The 23,588-nt window shown below is 48.6% G+C and overlaps 1 pseudogene; it reads right to left on the bottom strand.

The window, feature by feature from the left end:
• Positions 1–565: 565 nt before the first annotated feature.
• On the bottom strand, positions 566–23,365 carry LOC132673475 (hsc70-interacting protein-like; annotated as a pseudogene).
• Between the last annotated feature and the right edge of the window lie 223 nt (positions 23,366–23,588).

Raw genomic sequence — 23,588 nt, 5'->3', positions numbered from 1 at the left:
TATCAATTAGGATACGAAAATGCATCGCCGATCTCGTTTCCTGCTATCGACACTGCTCAGTGAAATATTCCTTATAATTGCCAATATTCTCTTGATTTCCCCAGTTTCCTTTATAATTGCCAATATTTTCTTGACTGAGCCCCCGGGGCTCAATCTCACGATCCTGGGATCACGACCTGAGCCAAAATCAAGAGTCAGACGCTTAAGTGACTGAGCCACCCAGGCGCCCCTGAAGATTTTATTTTTAAGTAATCTCTACACCCTACATGAGGCTCAAGTTTACAACCCCCAGGTCAAGAGTCGTATGCTCCACCAGCTAAGCCAGCTAGGTGCCCTGGTTTAAAAAGAGTTTAAAGGGTGTAATTCCTAATAGAACATTCTTTGATTGAACACCCTAATGACAAACCACTGTACCATTAACGTTTCGGTTGCGTGTGGGGGTAGAGGCGTAGGGATTATCTTGACGGCACCCCAGCTTTCCTCCTGAGAAGGTCAGAGCTACACTGGTTTGTGGTAATGCGACATCCATTAGATGCTTGAAGTTGCTTTTCCTTCAGGGAGGGCTTTATTTGCCAAGAAGGCGTTGTGCTTGATCTCCAAACTTGGCTGACAGCTTACTGATGAGATTCATAACCTTTGGGTTGCCGTGATATTTGACACGTTTGCTGGGCTCTGGGCCGTGTCCTGGAAGGCCACCATAACTTCTGGATCCTGCGTGGCTGCAAGAACGACTGGGTCACTGAGAATTTCACTGAGCCCAGGCATTCCTGCCATTCCAAGCTTGTCCGCTGCCACTCCTCTGGGAAAATTACCAGGGATTCCCCCGGGAAAGCCACAGGGGTAAGAGCCATCCTGAGCTCTTGATTGTCCTATGGCTTCTTCCTTCCCGCGGGCTCTCTCATGTTCTTCCTGAGCCTTCTTAACCCTTTCTATTCTCTCTTTGACTCCTAGTTCCTCACGTCTTTGCTCGTATTTTCTCCAACGTTCGGCAATTTTCTAGGCCCTCGATCGAACTTCTTTCAGTATTGAGCTAGCATTTTCGTCATGATCCAGTTTGCAAGCAAGGGCAAGGTCGTCTGCTGCTTCTTCCCAATGGCCCGGAAGTCTGGGCGCTTCCCCCCTCGCCACTCGTAAGGCTGAGCCGAATCAGGATTTGTTTCAATAGCCCCGTCACAGTCTCGGATGACAGCTTTTGGCTTCTGTAATTTGACGAAGACACCGGCTCTCTTGGCATACAGAAGGGCCAAGGGAGGATTCAATTCGATGGCATCTGAACAAGTCAATGGCTTTCTGTAGTTCACCATCGCTTAGAGCATCAATGGCAGTCATTCATTTTTTTTAATCATTTACCCAATCCATCATTTCCTCAGTCATCTCTACAGTGTCATCTCCCGTTTCTTGAGGGGCATCAGTATCTGCTTCAATGACACCTTCGTTGTCAATTTCTAGAACACTTTCTTCGCCTGATGGTTCGTGTGTCTTTCTGTTTCCTCTGCCTTCTTACTTTGCGATTTTTCTTCCTTGGTATTGTCTTCTGATTGAGTTTGATAAGGAGCAGGGGGGAGTCCCTCCTCCCCCTCCCCCTCCCCAATGCTCTCCGCCAACTCCCTCAGGAAGCTCATTTCCTCAGTGTGCAGAATGCTCGGATCCTGCTTACGCATTTTCACAAAGATCTAAAGCTCACTCACTGTGTGTGGGGGGGTCCGTGGTCCACAGGCTCCCCGTGGGGCAGTGGACCCTGCAGAGGTTGCCGCCGGATTCCAAGCACAGGTACCAGCTCAGCGTGACTGTGACCGTGTGGAAGGGGGCGGCTGCCGCGAGCTCTCCTGACGTTTTCTCTTGTTGCATGAACCAGATACTTCACCTATTGCCACAACGGAAATTGCCACGGTGGTAACAAGACCCCAAGCATCGCGCGGAAAATTAGCCAATCCTACCATCTGCTTAATTTTTTAAAGGTTACTTATTTTGTTTTCAATTGTTATTTATTTGTTTTTTAGAGAGAGCGAGCGGGAGAGGGAGCAGAAGGAGACAGAGAATCATATTCTTTTTTTAATGTGTATGATTTATTTATTTTGAGAGAGCTCCAGCTGGGGAGGGGCAGAGAGAGGGGGACAGAGGATCTGAAGAAGGCTCTGCGCTGACGGGCTGACAGCAGCGAGCCCGATGCGGGGCTCAAACCCACGAACTGCGAGATCATGATCCTGAACTGAAGTCAGATGCTCAACCGACTGAGCCACCCAGGTGCCCAAGCTTGAGAGGATCTCAAGGAGTCTCCACACTCAGCTCGGATCCCGACATGGGGCTTAATCTCCCAAACTGGGAGATCATGACCTGAGCCGAAATTGAGAGTCGGACGCTTAACTGACTGAGCCACCCAGGCGCCCCACCATCTGCCTAATTAATACAGCATTAAAAGAGCAAGGTTTTTCACATTAGCGGAGAAAGACGCACCAAACAGCAGACCCGGCCATACCAGACCTCCCGGAATCTTCTGACAACGATCTAGATTTGGCACGTACAACGTGGGGGTGGGGGGGGGGGAATGATCCAGAAATTGCCCTGCTCGTTGAAGCGGCCTGGGAAGATCTCTCAGATTTTTCAGAAGACACGTCAGATGTCGATGCCTGGCCACAACAGGTAAACGCCAACTGGTGTGAGTATCGTATTGTCAATGTCTCCAAGGGCTGATTCATCAGAGAGATAATGGAGGACACGATTCTAGGCTACAAACATACCCCACCCCGTACCACATTATTGGCAAAATTTGGTGGCCCCTCTTATGTACCATAACCATAACTATGATCAACATCCTGAGGAACTCAGAAGACAAAAATGATATGTTAGCTCCTGAATACAATAGAACATTTCCTACATCCCCAACACAGCTCACACCTGAACTCAGTTTTTCAAATCATGTCCCAACTACCCCAGGGTTGCCTGAGCACATATCAGGCTGTATTTTATACAGTAACATCTTTTCAGAGCTAATTACATACGCACTTCATTCTACCAGAGCTCAGAAAGCAGCTTGAAGTCACGGTAGCACAATTTTAGAACAAAACTTTTATTCTAACTTACAAACTGCACACCTTGGGGCACCTGGGTGGTTCAGTCGGTTAAGTGTCTGACTTCAACTCAGGTCATGATCTCACAGTTTGTGGGTTCGAGCCCCACGTCGGGCTCTGTGCCGACAGCCTCAAGCGTGCTTCAGATTCTGTGTCTCCCTCTCTCTCTGCCCCTCCCCTATGTGTGCGCTGTCCCTCTCTTGCTCAAAGATAAACATTAAAAAAATGCTGCACACCTTTGTCGAGCCATATACAGAATTAACTACGCACTAGATGATTGTGGACAAAATACGATAAAATGTGAAAGACCAGAATTATGTGCTTTCAATGAGGACTTTTTTTTAATGTTTATTTTTGAGAGAGAGAGACGGAGCACGAGTGAGGGAGGGGCAGACCGAGAGGCAGACACAAAATCCGAAGCAGGCTCTGAGCTATCAGTACAAGAGCCCGATGTGGGGCTCGAACCCACGAACTGCAAGACCATGACCTGAGCTGAAGTCGGACGCTTAACCCACTGAGCCACCCGAGCGGCCCAAGACCCGTGTATTATTGAGAGAGGATGTTGGAATTCTCACTGTATGAGAATGTTCCACTGGAAGCCACAGTAGATACATGGTGTTACCAACCCAACACCAAAAATCCTTAGGCCAAATATGTTTGAGTCTATTTTACTTAACCGTCTGAGAATTGTATACAAACCCATGCCACAGAGAGTTGAAATAATCTTCCGAAAGAAACAATGCAAGTTGTACTATATACAATCTGAACGTAAAATTTATGGCACAGAGTTAGGAACAACCACCCATGAAGGGTCCAACTGACCACCCATCAACAGGATTGAGTTTAGAAAGCCTACAGTTCTGGTAGGATTAGGCAGCATCTCTAATTTAATTATCTCTGGAATTCAGGAAGCAAAAATTCAAATTACGAAGCAGGAATTATTTGCTTTGTAAAAACGTGTGAATCCCCTGCTTAATGCAGTAGGAAGTTTAGATTCCAAGATCTCAGCATTCTGAGAACTATATTCCCTTGTCTCAACTCTGCATGATTACCATGCCTACCAACGGGAATTAAAAAAAAAATTAAAAATAAATTTTTTTAATGTTCATTCATTTTTGAAAGACACAGAGAGACAGAGCACAAGCAGGGGTGGGGCAGAGAGAGAGGAGGACACAGAATCTGAAGCAGGCTCCAGGCTCTGAGCTGTCAGCACAGAGCCCAAGGTGGGGCTCGAACTCACAAACCGCGAGATCATGACCCGAGCTGAAGTCGAACGCTCAACAGATTGAGCCACCCTGGCGCCCCCACCCCCCAATTTTTTTTAATGTTTATTTTTGAGAGAGAGAGAGACAGAGTGTGAGCAAGGGAGGGTCAGAGAGAGAGAGGGAGACACAGAATCCCAAGCAGGCTCCGGGCTCTGAGCCGTCAGCACAGAGCCCGACATGGGGCTCAAACCTGAGAACCGACATGGGGCTCGAACCCGAAAAATGTGAGATCATGACCTGAGCTGAAGCCGGACCCTTAACCCACTGAGCCACCCAGACGCCCCTATGTGTGCAGCATTTCAACAGGCCGCCTGCTTCCCATCCCCTAATGTTTCATCAACCTCTGCAGTCACTCCTTGGTACTTTCCTTGCCAGGGTCTGAAACTCTGATGTCAAACCTTTGCTCCCCTGGAGAAGGGGGATGGTACCAAGCAGCAAATAAGCATGATAAAGCAGGGGGGGTGGTGGGAGAAGAGGGCAGAAGACTGAGGTCTGGGGACTGTCCCTGCACTAACTTGCTGCCCGACTTTTCCTTAGGGACGGTGTAAATGGGTGGGGGAGGGGTTATCCCACGGTAGCGACTCATCGCCTTCCAGATCCCTCTCAGCTCTCACACTCTGGGCTGCCTTCTTATGCAAATCAGTAGCTGGGGGCTGTGGGTGATGACTGTTGGGTTTTTGTCAGCCCAGAAGAGAGTCCCAGTCTCCAGCAGGGACCCCGTGAGTCTCCAGACCTAGCCGAGGCCTGAGTCGGGGCGGTGCCTCAGTTTCCCCAGATCGTGAGGCTTCGGCTCCTATTTGGAGGGAGAGAAGGCCCTGGGTGGGATGGCCGCCCCTTCCTCAGAGGTGTGGAGGGACTGGAGCTGGAAAACGCCAGGAGGATTTTCCGAATGAACTTCACGTGCTGATGGGCAGCTCTTGCCAGGAACAGGGTCCCTCCTGGCTAGGACTGTGGCCTGTTCCCATACCCTCTCCCCTACCCCTGCCCCCCATCCCCCTGCTGTGAAGACAGCAGGACAATGGGGCCACGACTCTGTCCCGGGTTTTACTTTCAGAGCAGTGCCTGCTTTCCTCAGCCTGCACGCTGTACCCCTGGAGGGGTCCCCGGGAGGCAGGGCTGATGTCTGCCAGGCCTCCCGGGGCCCCTGGCCTTGTCGTTCAGTCATCCAAAAGATATGCATTAAGCCAAGCCCTGGTCACATCAGTGGGCAAGGCAGATGGTCCATGCTCCCATGAGCTCCCGTCCTGGGGGGGGACAGTCAGGCTCCTGGCAAAGAGACAGTTTTAGATGGTGGTGTAAGACGTTCCTTGAAAGGAACCAACAGGGTGAGGTGACAAGAGACTGGCACCAGCAACTTGGGGGAAGGCCTCTTCGAGGTGGTTTCATCTAAGCCAAAAACCTGAAGGATGAGAAGGGCAGCATTTAAACAATTTATCTTTTTAGGGATGCCCGGCTGTCTCAGTCCGTGGAGCACGGAACTCTTGATCTTGAGGTCTTGAGTTTGAGCTCCTCGTTGGCCATAGAGTTTACTTTACAAAATTTAGTTTGGGGGGCACCGGGGTGACTCAGTCTATTGAACATCTCACTCTTGATTTCGGTTCAGGTCATGATCCCAGGGTCGTGGGATCGAGCCCCGCATTGGGCTCTGTGCTAAGCATGGAGCCTGCTTGGGATTCCCGCCCCCCGTTTTCTCTCCCATCTTCTCCCCCCCCCCCATACTCTCTGTCTCTAAAATAAAAAATAAAAATTCAAAAAAATTTATTTTTATAGCTTTACTGAGGTATAATTGGCATATAAACTTTATTTAAGGTACACAATTTGGTGTGTTGGCGTATGTATGCATCCATACAACCACAACCAAGGTAATGAACATATTCATCACCCCACAGTTTCTTTGGAGGGCCAGCATTTTGAAAAGTTGGGGAATAGGATTTCAGGCAGCAGAACTGGCAAGTGCAAAGGCCCTGTGGCAGGGACAAGCTTGGTGGCCCCAGGAGCAGAAAGGAGGCCAGTAGGGAATGTGATAGGGGGTGAGGTGATGGTGGTGAGGGGCAGGAGCCCCACATGGGGGTCTTTTTGGTCTAGGTAAGAAGCTGAGTTCTGAATCTAAGTGCTTCCTCGACACCCTCTTGACTGGTGAGTAAGCAGCCACTTTATACTTGGCCATCAGCTCCTCTGGCCCTGTTCTCACCAAGGCTCTTCTGAGAAAGCAGCCATGTGGGTCTATGACACCTGTGAATGACTTAGTAAGTGTTTTCCCCCAGAAATGATTTATGTTTTACTGGGGCCTTCAATACCTCCACCCAAAGGAGTGAGTAATGATGGAATTTCAGGCTGATGGGCAGGCCTGTGGGAGGAGCCTTGATCAATCACTCTTCTGTCTCTAAGTTCTCAGCCTTCAGAAAAGTGAAGCTGGCTTCTTGAATATTCTGGTTGTAAGTCACAGATTTGAGGACAGGGTGCATTTGACTCCCTCAAATCCTCCAGACTTGGTCCTTGGGAGCCTCCCCCAGCTGGACTGCCAGAGGCAGAAGGGGAAGGAGGGGGGTTGACAGAAGCCGATCCTCATAGAGCAAGTTCCTTGACAACAGACAGCTCTGGGAGCTTGAGAGCAGACTGTAGGACCGACCACCAGGGAGTGAGGAGTACCCCTGGGGCTTCAGGACAACATGATTTTGGGGGGCCGGTTACAGCAAGGACAGCCACCACCCTAGAGAGGAACGAGGCTTACTCTAGAGTCACAGATTTGGGTTTGAATCATGACTCTAGAAACTTAGTAACTGGGTGGCTTGAGCAGATGATTTCTCTGAACATCCGATTTCTCATGGATTTTAAAAAATCGTCCCTTAAAACAAAAATCATCACTTTGCAGGGCTACTGTCCAGGTACCTTGTAAGTACCTTTGATTCATTTATTCTGCATTTTTTTTTTTTTTTTTTTTTTTTTTTTTTTTTTTTACCATACACCCATTTTGTGCCATGCATGGAACATGGTGGGCAAAATCCCTGCCCCCGGGGGTTACTTTTCCTCCTCGGAAGCCAGCAGACCCTGGCCTTGATTTTTCCATCTGTAGGATGAGGGCAGTGCTCCCTGGAGAGAAGTGAGGCTCATCCAGGTAGGAAGGTCCCTGTAAGGAGTGGTGCCCTCTTTCCCGAGGAGCCACCTGGGGAACTCTTGTCCAGGCACACAGGATTGGGGACGTGCTCAAGGGTACACCCCCTCCTCACCTGTGCTTCTGACTGAGCTGCTGGTACCATCAGTTGCTTGTTTCTTTCTTGCACCCGAAGCCTCTAATTCCATGATTAATATCGGACTAGGCTTGGTTTCCTGAGAGTTGAAATGACTCACCCCCATTCACAACGGCCCTGCTGAGCATGAAGGTCTGGGGGAGACGGGGACACCGTGATGGGGAGCTGAGGCCTCTGGGGTCATCCCTGCCACCTTCTCGGCCTTGGCCAAATCTCTTTCCCTCTCTGGTCTTACCTTCCTCCTCTGTCGCTCTGGAAGGTGGAAGGAAATATTGGAAACCGGGAAGAACAGTGGAAGCCCCTGCCAGGCTCCTGGTCCCAGGAGCTCAAGAGGGTTACAATCGTCTCCTGGGGTCTGGTCGGGGCCTCCTCACGGTTCTAGTCACAGGAACCTTTTTAGTCCTCACTCAACCCTTTGCAGTGGATACGCTGTTCACATTATGCATGAAGAAATCGAGACTCAGAGAGGGTAACTTGCTGAAATCCGCATAGCTAGTAAGTGGCAGAGACAGGGCTGGACCAGTGCCTGGTCTTAGCGTCTCCGCCAGCCTAGAAGAGCAGGGCTGGAAGTATCCTGCAGGAGCCCCGCAGGCCTGGATGAGACCCAGGCCTCCTCTCCTTCATTCTCCCTGGAGCCTCAGACCAAGAGGACTTAAAGCAGACTGTCAGATACCAGCCCCCCATTAAAATTTTTTTTTCTTTTTCTTTTTTTTTTAATGTTTATTTATTTGTTTTTGAGAGAGAGAGAGATAGCGAGCAAGGGAGGGACAGAGAGGGAGGGAGACAGAATCCCAAGCAGGCTCCGTGCCGTCAGCACAGAGCCTGATGTGGGGCTTGAACCCACGAAACATGAGATCATGACCTGAGCTGAAATGAAGAGTTGGATGCTGAACCTGTTGCATCCACACGACTCCTGAAACAGAACGCTACGGGCACCAGTGACAGTCACAACAAAGTTTATTACAATGAGAGGCAAGGCCGACCGATCGGGACCAACACTCTTGATAAGAGTGCGGCCCCGAACAGCCGGGGTACAGAGTGTTTATAACCGATCACATCGTTTTATCATCACCTGGGAACAGAACAAAGAAACAGTTTCCAGATGAGTTAGAAACAGTTGCCTAATGAGGTGTTTACTTTAGACTTTCTGCCTCTAAGTTGCAACCAGTGGATCTCCTTGACCCTGCCTCTGATACTCTTTCCTTTGAACTTTTGTTTCCTTAATTGGTGAAGCCTAATTTACAAGAGTATGAGGCGTAGGTTACCAGAGCAAAGCAAGGCTGTTATCTCTTAACCTTCAGTGTCAACACAAAGCTGTTATTTTTCAGGCTAAGCATTAGCCCTACACTACAATTTAACCCTTACAAACCAACTGAGCCACCCAGGTGCCCCTAAAAAAATTTTTTTTTAATGTTTATTTAGTTTTGAGAGAGAGAGAGAGACAGAGCATGAGCAGGGGAGGAGCAGAGAGAGAGACACACACATACAGAATCGGAAGCAGGCTCCAGGCTCTGAGCTGTCAGCACAGAGCCTCACGTGGGGCTCGAACCCACGAGCTGTGAGATCATGACCTGAGCCAATGTCGATGCTTAACCGACTGAGACACTGCGCCCCCAGTCCCCCATTTTACAGATGAAGGCACTGAGGCCTGGAGATGGGTAGTTGTACAGCTAGATGCAGACCTGGGCTCGAACCTGGGCTCCTTACCCTCCTTTCAGTCTTCCCACCCCTACAGCTGCCACCTATTAGGCGGGAGCCTAGACTGAGCCCGTAGCTGGGCACGGAGGCCCGAGGAAGTGCCCCCACAGCAGCTGTGTGACTAGCAGGCTGGCCTGTGCTGAGGCACAGGGGGTGGTCGCCCATGTAGCATCACCTGAGAGGCCAGGGAGGACCTCTGACCCCAAGGCTCTCGCCTGCGGGCACCCGGAACCCCGTCTGAGTCACTCCTAGCTGGAACGGTGAATGCCATGGGAAACTCATCCCTGGGGAAGGGGAACCCCGGACTGTGAGCATTTCGTCTCTGGTCCCAAATGGAGAGGTCTGAGGCCGCAGCAGGGGCCTGGATACCCAGTGGGGGTGGGGCAGAAGGCAGCGAAGCTCTTTACATGTCAGAGCTTTCTGCGTCCACTCTTTTATTCAGGGTTCATCGCAGCCCTCAGAAGGCTGCCTGGCAACTTTATTTATTTTTTATTTAAAAAAAAGTGTATTTATTTATTTTTATTTATTTATTTTATTTTATTTTTTTAATTTTTATTTAATTTTTATTTTTTAATATATGAAATTTACTGTCAAATTGGTTTCCATACAACACCCAGTGCTCATCCCAAAAGGTGCCCTCCTCAATACCCATCACCCACCCTGCCCTCCCTCCCACCCCCCTGTATTTATTTATTTTTGAGAGAGAGAGGCAGAGCACAAGCAAGGGAGGGGCAGAGAGAGAGAGGGAGACACAGAACTTGAAGCAGGCTCCAGGCTCTGAGCTGTCAGCACAGAACCCCGACGTGGGGCTCGAACTCATGAAGAGTGAGATCATGACCTGAGCTGATCAACCGACGGAGCCACCCCTGCGTCCCTGCTTGGCGGTTTTAAAACCCACATCTGGCAGAGAAGGCCACATGCCGCCGGTGGGCCCCGTCCACCTCCTGGTATTCACATGCCTGTGCAGTCCCCACCCACAATGGGGAGAGCCAGCCTGAGTCACCAGTAACATAGTGCGGAAATGACGAAACATGGCTTCTGAGGCCAGATCATCGTCTACGGCCATACCACCCTGAACGCGCCCGATCTCGTCTGAGGCCAGATCATCAAAGTCATTGTGGCTTCCATCTTGTTCTTTGGGGATCACTTGCTCTGGAGGAAGCCAGCTGCCATGTTGTAAGGGTACTCAAGCTGCCTCGAGACTGATGCCTCCTGCCCACAGCCATGTGAGTGGCTGATTTTGGAAGCAGGTCCTCTAGTCTCAGCCAAGCCTTCAGATGCCTGCAGCCCCCCGGGGACATCTTGACTGCAACCTCCTGAGAGACCCCCGAGCCAGGATTACCCTGTGCAGTACCCCCTGGATTGCTGACCCACAGAAACAGTGTGATATAATGTTTATTGTCAATTTAAGCTGCCAAATTTTGAGATACACAGCAACAGATAACTAATACACTCAGAGAAAAGAAAATGTCTTGTGCCATGGCTAGCCCCAGGACTCCTATAGCCGTGATCTTCCTCCTGGGAAAAGCAAGGGTGACAGGGACCTAGAAGGAAAAAAGAAGGTGGCTGAGGCCTGAAAGTCAGACACGGTTGGAGCCAAATCCCAGCTCTACCACTCTCAACGTTTTTTTTTTTTTTTTTTTTTTTTTTTTTTTTTTTAATTTATTTTTGGGACAGAGAGAGACAGAGCATGAAGGGGGGAGGGGCAGAGAGAGAGGGAGACACAGAATCGGAAACAGGCTCCAGGCTCCGAGCCATCAGCCCAGAGCCTGACGCGGGGCTCGAACTCACGGACCGCGAGATCGTGACCTGGCTGAAGTCGGACGCTTAACCGACTGCGCCACCCAGGCGCCCCAGCTCTACCACTCTCAAGCTGTGTGACCTCAGGCAAGTTACTTAACTACTCTGAGCCTCGGTTTGTTCATCTGTGAAGTGGGGACAGCAATAGTGACTTGAAATCTCGTTGCCAGGATTAAATATGTAGCCAAGGGCCTGGGTCACCTGCTTGGGGGGGGGGGGGTGTACTCCTGGAACTCATGCAGGCAGCTGGGAACCCCTAGTGTTTGTTCCTTGCCAACTTGAAGGAGTGAACTTCCTGCCCCCAGCCCTCTGAGGCCACTCCTCACCACCTTCTGAGAAGCCCGAGCTGAGTGACCAGGATCCACCTAGTGTCCTGGGCCTCGAGGCAGGGAGACCTCTGAGGCTTTGATTTGGAGGCGGCCGGACTCGCAGGGCCTGCCCGATAAGCTCCCTAATAGTCCCACTTGCATTAAGGCTCCAGAGAAAGGTACTCAGAAAAGCACCTGGGCTAATCAGAGCGGAAGGGTCCGGGCTTTCCTCTTCCGGTTTGCAGCCTCCTACCTGCCGGCTGCTGCCTGTGGCAGAAAGAATCCCTTTATCTGCCGAGGGTATTTTGGGGCCATTTGGGGCTGGGGTTCCCAGCTGTCGGGGAAGTCCCTGACTTTCCTGAGCCTTGTGTCTTACTTGTATCTCTTTGGCGACACAGGCTGCCTGTTCCCTTCCGAAGGCTTCCTGCTGTGCCCACCTTGTGTCCCCCTCGTCCGAGACGAGATGGTGCGGGCAGGCACTGCTCACCTTCCCGCCCCTTGCAGGCCTGGGGTTGGCTTCCACGGCTCACTCTGGGCATGTGTGGCAGCCCCTGCGATGCCACAGCAGCGCCTGCCTGCCGCACCTTGCATGGGGCCCAGGGACTTCCCCTCCTGTTCTTCAAAGCACTTTCACACTTGCGAGGGGGTTCGTGAACCGCCTGGAACCTGCACAAGGTGCCCACTCGGCCCCGTCCAGTGCCTGCCCTTTATAGTCCCCTAGGCCGCCAGTTTCCTGGGCCGCTGCAATTTCTACAGTAGAGGCCGGACTTCCCCGGGCTCCAGCTCGTCCCCTGGCCCCAGAACGTGCCCTTCTCCCTGCTGGCCAGCTGTGGGCTCCCAGCCCTGTGCCGGGCACCGTCTCGGGCTCCCAAGGCATCCCGGTTCTCCAGGAGCCCACAGTTTCCTGGGGCAGATGCATCCACGAACCAGTCATTACAGTCATGACGCAGTAAGACCAGTTCTAGAATTGACGTACAAAAAAACGACAGAAACCGCCTTTCTGACTGGGAAGATGGCTGGGGGGGGGGGGGGGAGGGACAGTGCCAGGAAAGTGACAACGAGGAGGTGGCCCTGGAGCAGGCTCTGAAGGTACATGGGAGGCTGAAGGTACACGGGAGGACCTTCCCTGTCCCGAGGGAAGGACCAGGATGGGCAAAGGCATGAAAGAGGCTGGGGAAGCTGGAGGGGAAGACAGGACGCTAAGACTTGGCCTTGGTACCAAGGGCCCTGAGTGCCCCCGGCTTGGAGGAACCGGAGCCTGGTGGATTCACTGTGCCGTGCCTCGGTTTCCCACCTGCGCAATGGGTATGCCATCTTCCTCGTGGGATTTTCCAGAGGATTGGAGGAAGCAACGCCTGAAAAATCCTGGCCCCAAGTCAGCACTCGAAGGCAGCTGTTGTTATTGTCATCAAGTAAATTACATGAGTTTTCGTGTAATGAGAGCCCCCGCCCCCACCCCCACCGCAGGTCTGCGAGGCTTCTATGCAGAGGACACGTGGGGAGCTGTCCCTTAGGAAGCCCATGAGGGGAATGCCAGCGAGGGGACGCAGGCTTCCAGAGCACTATTATTATGATCATTTTTAATGGATGTGTAGTATTCTAGTAAGCTGGTGTACCATAATCTTCTTAACCCTTAACCCCTGATGTTGTGATTCTTAGGGTATTTCCAAAATGTATAAATAACATTTTAGGAAACATTGCTGTGTTTATAGTTTCCTTTTTTCTTCTTTCCAGTTGAACTATTACCTTGGTTTTTCTTTATGGGGGTGAAATGACTGAGCCACAAGTTGTAAACATTTTTTTTTTTTTTTTTTTTTTTTGCGGTGGGTTGGGGGGAGGTTGGGGTGGGGGTGGGGGTTGAAGGGGGGCTTTTGCTAAGAATTGCTACATTGCTTTCTGACCAGGGTTGTTAACATTTACCAGCAGAGCATGAACGCATATTCCAGTTTTACCACAACTTTGGGGTTGGATTTTACCAAAGTTGCTTTTATAAAGAAAAGCAAAAAAAAAACAAAAAAAAAACCCTGATGATTTAATGAGTCGAAGACGACATCAAAGGTTGCTTTAATTTGTGTATCTTCGCTTGCTAGAAAAGTGGAATTTTTAAAGCGTGTAATTAATGTTCATTGTATTTCCCCTGTGTCCACTGTTTTGATGTTGTTGTTTGGTTATGCATATGTGTTTTATTCAGAGAAGCTCTTCTATAGTAGAAAGCCCTGACCTGAGGTGCCCTGAGTGACTCCTGCCCCTGTCTGGCTCTGTAAACATCATGGGTGGTCACTTCCACTATTACTCACTTGTTTTTTTTAAACACTCTTTTAAAAAATTTTTAAAAAGTGTTTATTTATTTTTGACAGGGAGAGAGACAGAGTGTGAGCGGGGGAGGGACAGAGAGAGAGGGAGACCCAGAATCCAGAGCAGGCTCCAGGCTCGGAGCGGTCAGCACAGAGCCCGATGTGGGGCTTGAACTCACGAATCCCAAGATCAAGTCAGACGCCCAGATGAAGACGGACGCTTAACCGACTGAGCCACCCAGGCATCCCATAACAGACTCTCTTTTCTTTTTTTGTTCTTATTTATCTTAAAAGAGAGAGAGAGTGTGTGTGCACACAACTGGGGAAAAGGCAGAGAGAGAGGGGAGAGAGAATCCCAAGCAGGCTCTGTGCCGATGTGGGACTCAAACCCGAGACTCATGAGATCAGGAGCCTAAATCAAGTCGGACGCTTAACTGACCGAACCACCCAGACAACACTTATAATCACTCACTTAAGTATTTAAATTGTTTAATGAAGTCCCAGCTCAAACATCCCAGGGCACTGGGCCCGGGCACCCAAAGGAGAGCCTGGAAGGGGGTCTCCCCGGGGTGGGTGCCCACTGCAGAAAGTTTCTCCAAGTAGAATCCAGGAGCACGAGGACAGTAGGGTGTGGCAGGAAGGGCAGCTGTGGAGTCCTGGTGGGAAACTGCTGGTGGGCCAGGAGATGAAGACGTTTCTGTAAGATGGGGGGGCCTTATACTTTGCAGGACAGAACGAGGTACAGATCCTGAGGGTCACTGGGCCATTCTGAGCTCAGCGAGAACAAATGGCCATCTTTAATCACAGCACCTAGGACTGGCTGCCTGTTTCTTGGTTTCCAGGTCTGAGAAAAGATTACGAAGACAAGCAAATGAGTCCCTGACCAGCAGCCTCCCTGGAGGATATGCATTATATGTTTATGGAATGTACAATGAAAGGAGTAGAGAAGCCGTGGGTTGGAGAAGCACGGGAAGGGAAAATTACCCTCTGCAAATGAGAACTTAATCGGAACGAGGCTTGTATATCTTCTTTCTCTTAGGTAAGAGTTCTAGCCTCTTCCTCTAGGCAGACAACTTTCAGGGGGGCAGGGAAATATTTGTGGATTGATAACCAAACGCTCTGTTCTCTGTCCATCAGTCCCTTCAACAGTCAGTCCATCCATCTATCCAATCATCTGCCCTCGTGTGTGCCCATCCATCCACTCACCCACCCACACACCTGTCCATCCGTCCACCCAGCCACCCAGCCATCCAGCCAACCACCTATCCACCCATTGACCAACTCACCCACCCACCCATCCATTCATCTGCGGATTCATTTTTCAGCGTATATTTCTTCATGGATTTTGGCTGTCTCTGCAGTCTTCTGACTCCAGCTGTCCCTTTGAAAAGAATCCCCAGGACAAGAGAGAAGGTCTGGGTTGATCTGTGTCAGAAGCAGGAACCTACTCAGGTCTGGCCCTTTCTTGGGGTGGGGGTGGGGTGGGACTTTTGCGCCTGGGACCTCCCAATCTCCTGAGTCCCCCACCTCCAGAAGCAGGGGGTGGTGGGCAGGGTGTGTGGGGGGTGATGTGGGAAACAAAGGCGGAAGGAAATGGTAGATAAAATAAAATTTCCTTCTAACCTGCAGCCAAGGTGCTGCTCTGTCTTCCCAGCAAGGCAAACTTGGTCCACATGCCAATACCCATTGTAGTCTAGAATGTGATGGGGGAGCAGGAGAGGGCAGAGCCTTTATGGCAGGCAGTGATCATAGCGATTTTGCTTCAGGGCTACCTTGAGTTGCTTTGATGTCAGGAACCTCTGACATATCCTGTGTGTGGGACACCACCCGGGACTCAGGGGAGGATTTTCTTGATAATGGGCCCTGTCTACTTTTCTAGGATCATGGGGGCATCTTCAGTCCCAAGGACTCTCCCTTGACATGCCTTTTAACCCACTGGAAACAATTCAGATTGCAAAGATTGAAGAAAGGACTGACCTCCTCTAACACTGCCTGGCTTCAGTAGGGGTCAACCAGTTAGACCTCTCCTGCAGAAAACTGGGCAAATGGATGGAAGTACCAGGCCTTCATGGCTGTAAATCAGGACCTGGACCTAAGGGCCTCTTGCAGAATGGTTTGGCCACTAATCAGGCCAACAAACCTCCTGCTCTATTGGATGATAATAGTCTAAATAGGTCTCCTCCAAATAAATCCATATAATAATAAATGGAAACACAGGCCATCCTTAATGAAGACGATACTGCCCCTCTCTCCCACTGTTCCTCCTCCTAATAGATGTGGGGGCTTCTCCCTCATATATTTCCTGGGCTCATGGTTATAATCAGAGTCAACTGTCTCCGGTAAGTCTCCCTTCGACAGGGACTTTACGTAATATTCCCAAGTAGCTGCTGAAACTCCCTTTGTTTTGGGGAAGTTCCCCATTCTCCTGCCCCATGTGGACTGCATATTTCCACTTTGGTGGGAAAATCATGGTGTCTGCTCCTCTGTCTGAGCTGGCAAAGTTTAGAATCAGGAACCCTCTTTCTCTGCCCTTTGGTGGCACCCTGCCTCTTCTGCCTCCTCCTGTTTCTGCACCCCTGTGGGTGCGGCCTGCATAAGTGGTTCCCACAGAGTCCTCTGTGGTGCCTCCTCAGGTACCATTGGCTCCTCGTCCTGCCCTTGTTGTCGAGGAGTGAGGAGCACCCAACCAGAACTTGCTCTGCCCCCTTCAGATTTCCCCACTAGTGTCCCAGGTAAAACACTGACAGTGGGGAGCAAATTGACTTTTAAGTGGACACAGGTGGAACATGTTCAGCACTTAAGCTAATTTAAGTTTGTTGGTTTAATTAAAATAGGCATGTATTTAGAGTTATCAGCATTCAATATGAGAATGTATTCTACCTAGATTTACTGAAGGTCGAATAAGCTAGTGGTCTCTGTTGCAATTTGTTAGCAAAAAGTTGACTTAAAATGATGGTTAATTCTGTGTCAAAGTTTTCACGGGTAATTGTTAAGATAGCTTTCAAAGTCTTTGGTAACTGGAAACTTCAAAGCTTTGCATGATAAATGGGATTCAATCCATTGGACATCTAGGTCTTTTCCAAATAGGCTGGGGCACTGAAGCATTGATTTCTGAACATAGGTGTGTGTTTTTGGTTTCTTCTTATTGCAGAGAAGCTAAGGATACTTGGGTCTGATGGTAAACATTTTTTTAAGTTTATTTATTTATTTTGATAGATAGAAGGTGGGGGAAGGGGCAGAAAAAGAGAGGGAGAGAGAGAGAATCCCAAGCAGGCTCTGCACTGTCAGCACAGAGTCAGACTCAGGGCTTGATCTCTTGAACCGTGAGATCATGACCTGAATTGAAATCAAGAGTTGGACGCCCAATGGACTGGGCCACCCAGTTGCCCCAGTAAACCTTTGTGCTTAAGTGTATTCATAAATTTGCCATCTAAAGAATTCTGGTGTAACAAACCATTCATAATGGGTTACTGCTTAGTTTTCACTGGAGACTAAAGTTTGCAAGCGTTAAAAGTGCTGCTAATTGTAATTAGATGGAAATTAAGGAAGCAACTCCAAATTTAAAAAAAAAAAGGATTTTTCTCTTTTGTCTTCCTGGAAAACTAATTTCTATGCTCTTTCTTTATCAGGTCTTTGATTACTTAAAGTTTAAACCTGTCAACATAAAAGGAGCTCAGTGGGGTTTTTTTTGTTTTGTTTTTAACGTTTATTTACTTATTTTGAGAGAGACAGAGAGAAGCAGAGGCAGAAAGACAGGAGAGAATCCCAAGCAGGCTCCACAATGTCCGTGCAGAACCCCTCTTGGGGTTCAAACTCACAAACCATGAGATCATGACCTGAGCTGAAATCAAGAGTCAGAAGCTTAACCAAGTCACCCAGGCACCCCAGAGCTAAGTTTTCCTAGTAAGTATATAATCCTACATATTTGCTTTTGGAATTTTTTATTGTCACTTTGGTTAAATAAATAATTAAGTTTTGTAATGATCTCTAATCCTCTAATCCACTTTAGGAACTGCTTTATAGCTTTCTAAGTTTTTTTTTTTTTTAATTTTTAATGTTTATTTATTTTTGAGAGAGAGAGAGAGAGAGAGACCGAGTGTGAGTGGGGGAGGGGCAGAGAGAGAGAGAGAGGGAGACACAGAATCCAAACAGGCTCCAGGATCTGAGCTGTCAGCACAGAGTCCAATGGGGGCTCAAACAGCGAGATCATGACCTGAGCTGAAGTCGGATGCTTAACCGACTGAGCCACCCAGATGCCCCGTAGCTTTCTCAGTTTTTAACAAACTTCTCAAGATTTTAATTGTAAATAAAGTCTTTTTGACCAAGTAGATGTTTTTATTTGGTATGTTAAGTTACTCCGGGAGCACTGTCAAACAAATAATAAGTCACATAATAGTTAAGTTGTAGGTTCTGTTTGGGTAAATGCTATAACTATTCTAGAGATAATATGCAATTCATAAGGTCTTAATATGTTTTGGTAATAAGATTGTCATGTGATATTGTGATTATCGAAGTGTTTTGTGTTACAGAAATAAATGGATTTCCTTGTCAATTGCATCAGAATGAACTCTCATATCAGATTAACAATGTCCATTCCTGACATTTTGTCATTAATAGTTAATTGTTCTGATTCTCTGACAAAAAAAGTAGTTTCATCTTTAAGGAGATTTATAAAAAGGACTTTTAGGGGGCACCTGTGTGGCTCAGTCGGTTAAGTGTCTGACTCTTGGTTTAGGCTCAGGTCAGGATCTCACGGTTCATGAATTCAAGTCCTGAGTTGGGCTCTGCGCTGACAGCACAGAGCCTGCTTGGGATTCTCTCTCTCTCTCTCTCTCTCTCTCTCTCTCTGTCCTTCCCCTGTGCTCCCTCTCTCTCTCTTTTGAATAAATCAACTTAAAAAAAATAAAAAGGACCTTTAGGACAAATACAGGTATTTGACATCTTTAAAATCATAAAACTGAAATAGGTTAAGAATTTCTAGAACTAAAAAGCTGCATTCAGGCGGTCTCGGTGCGCAGTCTGTTAAGCATCCGACTCTTGATTTTGGCTCAAATCATGATCTCGCAGTTTGCGAGTTGAAGCCCTGCGTCCAGCTCTCTGCTATCAGCACGGAGCCCACTTTGGATCCTCTGTCCCCCTCTCTCTCTGCCCTGCCTTTGTGCTTGCTCTCTCTCTCTCTCTCTCTCTCTCAAAAATACATACACATTTTGGGGTGCCTGGGTGTCTCAGTCAGTTAAGCATCCTACTTAGGCTCAGGTCATGATCTAGTGAGTTCGAGCCCCACGTCAGGCTCTCTGCTGTCAGCACCGAGCCCACTTCAGATCCTCTGTCCCCCTTCCTCCTCCACTCATGCTCTTTTTCTCTAAAAAATAAATACACATTAAAAAATTTTTTTTAATAAATATATGTTAAAAAAAAAAAAAAGCTCCTTTCAAACTAAACAAGACTTAGTAATGACGAAGGAGCATAAGGCAAGTTGATAATCCACAAATGCCTTCCTGGCTTTGGTGGGATACATGTGACATTGCCCAGGGCATTCCTGGCTGCTCCAAAGCTAAAAAAGGAGAAAAACAAATGGTTTACTGATAGAGATCACAGTCATGCAGGATATGGGTCTCCATCAGTTTATAAATGTCTGCAATTTTATCAATAGCCTAACCTCCAGAGACCTATAGATTCAGCTTCCTGGAGCCCTAACATCACGGCCCCCTCCATAGAGATGTGGGGAATAAAGGCAAGAAGGAAATGGCAGATAAAATTCAATTTCCTTGTAACCTGCAGTCCACTGACAAATACTTGAGGGGGGGGGGTGAGTATGACATTTCTCCAGGAACTCCCTCCTGCCTTAATGTTCATGCTTTGCTGGAGGGAAAAACAACCTTAGCCTGACAACAGCTAGACCTCCAGTGTCTTTGGAGTCCTCTGTAGCATATACAAGTCCTTTTGCAATCTTACCTTTTTTCTTTTTTTTTTTTAGTGTTTCACATTATTTTTATTTATTTTTGAGAGACAGAGACAGAGAACCAGTGGGGGAGGGGCAGAGAGAGAGAGGGAGACACAGAATCTGAAGCAGGCTCCAGGCTCTGAGCTGTCCGCACAGAGCCCCTCGCGGGGGCTCGAACTCACGAACCGTGAGATCATGACCTGAGCCGAAGTTGGTCGCTTAACCAGCTGAGCCACCCAGGCACCCCATATTTGAGAGCGACATGCATAGACTCAGATATGAGTAGACAGTTTTAAGGAACTAGGATCGACTTTATGATGCATAAAGCCATAAAGCCCCTTGGAAATGTTGGTCTGATACCTTGCTTCCAGAGTTCCCAGCAGCCTTCCCATCTGAGTAAAGACTGTCACTTCCTTGCAGGTGCAGGAACCTCAGGATATCTTGGGGACCTTGTGAAGAGGAATTCCCCCAAATCTACAGGTATTGCAGGCGAGTCTCATGGCAAGTACTTGGCTTGGTGTCTGGCCTTGGAGAGGCCACTAAACGCTCAATCTAGACACTCCTTTTGAAAAAGTTCCAGCAAAGCAAACTTTAAAAGATCTATATGCTCAATCACTATTCTTGCTTAGTTTATGTAAATAATTAGGCCACGTCTGTGTCTGTAAAAATTAGACTTGTTTGCTAAATGAATAGATCCTGAATTCTTCTGATTTCCTCAGATATTTGGCTATGACTCTCCAAACCAAGGTTTCCAATCTTCTTCCAAAAAGCCTTTTCTCACTGCAGACATATCAATAGATGGAGACTATAATGCTTTATTAAGTTATTCCCTTGAGGCCAGGTTAATTCATACGTTTCTAAATAAATATACCGTCCATATCCTTCCTGAACCTAGCTGATAGTGCTAGAAACCCACCCCATATAATCTGGTTTATCTCACGGATTGAACGTCTAATAAAGCAGGGGATTTAGCTCCAAAATGGAAGGGCCCCCGCCAGGTCCTATTATGTACTCCCGCTGCAGTAAAAGTAGGACGTTCCTCATGGGCTCACATATCAGGAATTAAACCTGTTCCTTCCCCACAGGAATCTAGCACACCAGCTGACATGCTTTCTTATTCCTGTGAACCTGTGGGTGACCTCCAATTTCTCTTCAAGCGACGATGAAGAACTGGAGGAAAATTTTGATTAACCGTCAAAGGCCATTTTTATCGGGCTTCTTCTCAGTGACATTAACCACATTTTGTTGTCTCTTCCCGTGTCTCTCTGCCTGGTGCCGAGATTCCTTCGCCGCCATAACTTCCAGCTGACAGATGTTCCTTTCTACTGAATGAGGTTCATATACATGTTGTCCCCCTTGGATTGGCTGCCTCTGCCTTTGGTAACTCATATATAAATATATATAAAATGGTCAGGTGGGGAATTAATACATATATAATAATTATATATATTTATAATTATATATACATAATGGTCAGGTGGGGAATTAATACATATATATAATTATATATATGTTTATAATTATATACAATGGTCAGGTGGGGAATTAATATATATATAATAATTATATATATAATTATGTATATAATTATTATATATAAATGGTCAGGTGGGGAATTAATATATATAATTATATAATATAATAATAATATAATATAATATATATTTAATATATAATATATATTAAATATATAATATATTATAGAATATATTGTATATTATATTATATTTATTATATAACTATATAATTATAATTATATAATTATAGTATATATATTATATATATTGTATATATTATATTATATATCATATTATAATATATATAATATGATATATAATATAATATTATTATAATATATATTATATATAATTATATATGTTATATATGTTATATATATGTTATATATAATTATATATATAATTATATATATAATGGTCAGGTGGGGAATTAATATATATTATATATCATATATATAAATAATAATATATAATATATATACTATATATTTGTGTGTGTATATATATAATATATTATGTATTTTAATTCCCCACCTGACCATTGTTGACCTATAGGTGGGACAGCACGCCACCCCTATTCAGCAGGAAGAAGTTACAGAAGAAAAGAAAGACCTCCCACCCTCAGCGACCTTAAATTAAGGGTCAAAATGGTTCCGGGGACAATGATGTGGGGAACAAAGGCCGAAGGAAATGGCAGATGCAATTAAATTTCCTTATAACCTGCAGCCCATTGACAAATACTTGAGGCACACAGAGTAAAGCATTCCTCCAGGAACTTCCTCTGGTCTTAAGGTAAAAGCTTTGCTAGAGGGAAGAACGGCCTTAGCCAGGTCTCAGGGATCCTGTGAGTCTTCTTTAAGCATAAGTCCTTTCGGAAACCTGCCCCTGCCTTTCCCGCCCCCAGCTCCCAAGTTTATAATCACTCACTCCTCGCAGTCCCCGGGGCGGCTGTTTCTGCCCAGGGTCCTGTCCCCAATAAGATCACCTTTTGGCATCAAAGACGTCTCAAGAATTCTCTCTCGGCCCTCCGCTAAGGACGCCCCCCCCCCCCCACCCCAAACCACATCCCCCTGGGGGAGCTGCCTTCCCGGCCCCTCAGCCCCGCTGGGCCAGGCAGCAAACTCCCTGGAGCTGGGGGACCACGCCTTCTGTCCAATAGCGGCAGGTCTTTCAAACAGCCCGAGGCGAGCCTGGCCGGTCCTGAGTCATCTCTGCACGTGTTTGTCCGCGCTTACTTTGCTGCCGGTAGCGTTCCTGGAAACAGTTCGGGCTACACCTCGGGATGCTGGAGGAAGTTAAGAGCTAAGGCCGAACGGTCGGAGAAAGCAGTCACTTCTGAAGTGACTTTGCAGCTGTGGCTGGTGCCAGCGGGGTGCGCGGGGGAAGTGGGCCGGCGCCCGAGGTCCACGCAGGTGCGGCTCCGGGGCCCCGGCACCGCACGTGGGCGCAGCGCGCTTCCCAGGCCGCCCGGGTGGGCACCTCCCCGGCCAGCTCAGCCTTCCTCCCGCCGGGATGCGCCCCCTCGGCGCTGTGCTGGGACTGCTGCTCCTGGGGGTGCTGGGAGCCTTCCCGCAGGTAAGCGGCCCGGTGGTCCGGAGCCCCCTCTTTGCCGCCACTGCCCAGAGCCCCTGGGAGCGTGGGCAGCGTGGGGGGCGGGGGAGGCCAGGGAGTCTCCTCCCCTCACTACCGCCCAGCTGGGGTGAGGGGGCACAGGTGACAAGGAGGGGGGCCGCAATGTGCGAGTATTCACAGGTGGGAGGTGCGCCGGCTGATGGGGGCCCCTCCTCTCCCCGCCCGGGGCGGAATGCTGGGATCATTCATTCCGTCAACGGCAACTGAGCGGTGGGGGGCTGCCTGCAGGAGGTAGGCTGTTTGTGGGTGGGGGGTCCTGGGCAGGCCAGCTGGGGCCTCCGTGACCAGAAGAAGTCGGTGTTGGGGCTCTCCCTGCTACTTGCCCCTGGTCCCTAAAACGGTTGGCTTGGGGGAGTGGAGTCTGGGTGCCAGGCAGGGGTGAGGGTGCTAGACAGGCCAGACTGGTATCCCCACCCCCCCCCCCCCCCACCCCTGTCTGGATCCCTTGCCCTGGAGCACGTGGTAGGTGTCCGCCCCTGGAGAAAGGTCAGTGGTGGGGCTGACGTCTGTTGTAGGAAAACCCCGGAGCAAATGTGGGGACTACTTTAGGAAAACTGTGCACTTACCAGTGGCCAGCACTGAGCTAGGCATGGGGTGGGGGGAGAGCTCAGGTTAACCAGAGGTCATCTACCATGCCAGCGCCCAGGCGGCGGGTCTGAAGAGGAGAGACAGGCCTGTGGCTGACCATAATACCCGGGTGGAACACAGTAGGTGTTGGTGAGGGCCCGCCCAATCTTGGTACCAAGGACAAAAGTGGGAAGAGCAGTCTACTGAGGGAGGGGCAGGCCCACCCCCTTTAATCCTGTAGGAAGGG

The sequence above is a fragment of the Panthera onca genome, chromosome C1, assembly GCF_046562875.1.
Source record: "Panthera onca isolate mPanOnc1 chromosome C1, mPanOnc1 haplotype 2, whole genome shotgun sequence".
Taxonomy (NCBI): domain Eukaryota; kingdom Metazoa; phylum Chordata; class Mammalia; order Carnivora; family Felidae; genus Panthera; species Panthera onca.
This window is presented reverse-complemented; position numbering and strand designations above follow the sequence as displayed.